The sequence below is a fragment of the Electrophorus electricus genome, chromosome 7 (genome assembly GCF_013358815.1).
Source record: "Electrophorus electricus isolate fEleEle1 chromosome 7, fEleEle1.pri, whole genome shotgun sequence".
In the NCBI taxonomy this organism is placed as follows: Eukaryota; Metazoa; Chordata; class Actinopteri; order Gymnotiformes; family Gymnotidae; genus Electrophorus; species Electrophorus electricus.
The window spans coordinates 2,593,851-2,596,959 of record NC_049541.1 but is presented as its reverse complement, the minus strand read 5'-3'; positions in this window follow the sequence as shown (position 1 = coordinate 2,596,959).

The window sequence follows — 3,109 nt, the reverse complement described above, 5'->3', positions numbered from 1 at the left end:
CCGGCGCTATCTTTCAGCAGGCGTGCCCACTGCCGAGGGTTCAAAGAAGGGGATACTGTGCCAACAAAAGGAGCAAAAAAATTTAAAATACAGTCAAAATATGTACAGAAGGAGACACCTTTTGTAGCAATCTGAATCCAACACGTTAGTTTGACAGATCCAGGACATATTACATGTATATTACACCTTATACATGCAGAATGAATGTTTATTATAATGTGCTTATTTACAACAATTGCAGATGTCCATATTAAGTTTGCTATGTAAAGCCATGGAAATACTGCAGATTCTAGTATGTGAGTACGACCACTGAAATAAGGATCTTCGGCAGGTTTTCGATCATAGCTTTGACTTGGTGCTGTGCAGTTACAGCTATTGTCCACTAGGGACGCTAGACAACACACCCTTCTTGTTTGCACAAGTCTGGACGCTCCTGCACTATGCATTAACTAACGTAACCTCTGAAGTAAGCACTGCTGGCTGTGGGGCAGTCAATATTATTTTACTGCACAGATACAGAAGGGAAATGATGGCTATCTCCTGCACAACATAAGAGGCAGTGATTTTTATCTGAGCTAAATGTAATAACTGCACAGGGACATTTGGGTTTTCACACATATGTGAACTTACAGTGATGCTGGTGTCTTTATTTCGTAAATAATACATATGTATAATACTAACTTTAATACATGAATATACCATTTAAATTTTTTTAGTTGAGTGTCTTACGTAGCCATCACTGAAAATGTAAATTGTGTAGAAATAAGCACAAATCTTTCCATATATTTATTTACCTTTATGTAAATGAGCAAAGGTAGCATATTACAGTCCCACTGTTGATGCATTTTGTCTGTGGCCACAAAGGTCTCGTTCGTGCACAAAAAAAAAGTCTGGTTTAACATGGCAAACCAGTAACCAATGAGTCGCAGTGAGCCAAGGCATCGTCATGACGCTCCCTACAGCAGCGCTTGCTTCTCAAAAGGAAGCCGTTTAAGGCACGCCGTCACAAAACCACGACAAGACACCTGCAGTGTAGGCATGTCTCTCTGAACCTCATCAGAGCAGGATTCAAGTGTGCTACCGCACCAACAGAGCACGGCAGAGACGTGCCGTGCTGGTTTCTGAGCAGGTGTGAGGTTCTTTCAGCGAAAGCAGGAGTCCCGCAGGCACGGGACGGCCAGTCTCCGACCCGGCAGGGGTGAGGAGCAGAAGCAGGGTGAAGGAGGGTGCTCTCTGCAGCCTGACCCCGGATTACGGGAGCTGCAGGCTATCTCAGCTCGACCAGTTGATCAGCATGTTCCCACCACCTCTAAAAGCTGACCTTAAACAATCTTGCCGGAAAAGCAGTAGTGGTAACAATAATATTGATCTCATTAACCAACAAGTAGGGAAAACATCTTAGTGCTCTGGGACCTTATACAGGGTAAGTGAGAAACACAGTACCAACAAACATGTGAAAGAGAGGGTGAAAAACTCCCCAAATCCATCACCTGGTTGTTGCTTTTAAGAAGCATTAACATTAATATTAATATGGGGGATGAGAATCATTACAAAAGTGAAAAGAAAGGAAGAAAAACACTTGCTATGTTAAATGAGCCTTAAGTGTGTGCTTCTTAGAAACCCGGGGCTACTTCACTCCAGGGTTTTATGCACAATAACTCACTAGTTTTATGTAAATTATATCCAAGAGCGTGAGTTGTCATTTTTAATCTTCTATTTTGAATTCTAACCTAATTTTGTGGTATTTTGTGTGTGTGACCCAACAGATGCTCATAAGTATTTAGTGTTACTCTGAATTGACTGTGAGGAACCAAGGCACCGAACAGCAGTCTATAGCTTACTACAGTGCTGGTCTATAGCTTATTACAGTGGTGGAATATGGCTTAGTAGAGTGGTGGTCTATAGTTTAGTACAGTGGTGGAATATGGTTTAGTAGAGTGGTGGTCTATAGCTTACTACAGTGGTGGAATATGGCTTAGTAGAGTGGTGGTCTATGGCTTAGTACAGTGCTGGTCTATAGTTTAGTACAGTGGTGGAATATGGCTTAGTAGAGTGGTGGTCTATGGTTTAGTACAGTGCTGGTCTATAGCTTAGTACTGTTGTAGTCTATTGATTAGTATAGTGCTGGTCTATGGCTTAGTACATTGGTGGTCTATGGCTTAGACCTGTGTTGGTCCATGGCTTAGTCCTGTGGTGGTCTTTGGCTTAGTCCTGTGGTGGTCTATGGCTTAGTCTTCAGTCTGTAATATTGTAGGTTGGACCTTGATTAATTTAACATGTTTATGACTAAGAAATTAATTCACTTCTGGTGAATCTGCGTCAACATATAGTACCAGATCAAAGTTTGGACACACCTAACTAAAGTATAATAATCTTAAAGAAATTTTGCTTTAAGGAATCATGCCTAGATTTCTTTTTGTACTATAAATGCAAATATTGAAATAGATGTCTATTGATTTCAAAAATAATAAGGTGTATGTGGGAACATCCTCAAGACTGCTGGAGGTGACTAGCACCTGACTGCCAGGTGACTCCCTCATTAACGCAGTCTGTGCAAGCAAACATGCAGTTTTGTGAACAAGACCAAGGGCTGAGGGCACGCCGCTGAACCCAAGACTTAAATTAGTTTGGATTTGTGTTGCAACACTTTCTTGGTCTCTCGTTAGAAGCATTTCTTCAGTTTTGATGTCTACTCTACTTGAAAGTAAAGGAAAGACAAGCGTGTCCGAAATTAGCAGGAATCCTTTCTGCGGAACACTTCTCAAAATGCTGCAGTTGAAACCAAAAGTGGCGTGTACGCTGCAGGCTGGGTGTTAGGCATCTATCATAGTTCGCCTTATAGAAACTACACAGCTATAGGCATTTTTCCCCTTCTGGCTGTCATTTATAGAGGACTTGGCATCTTTGCTGAATGGTGAGGTTTTCATTGAAGGGGAGCCTTGAAAAAAGCGTTTCTGTTCGGTTCACCACAACATTTGTCTCCCTGGTAGTCACCATTAAAGCTGGCAGGGTAACACAAGCTGCTCAGAGAGTGATGTTTTACTAATAACGCCAGGCCCTTTCTTCAGATCCCTCTGGCCAGGCTGCTTTAAGCCCTGCCCCACAGTGA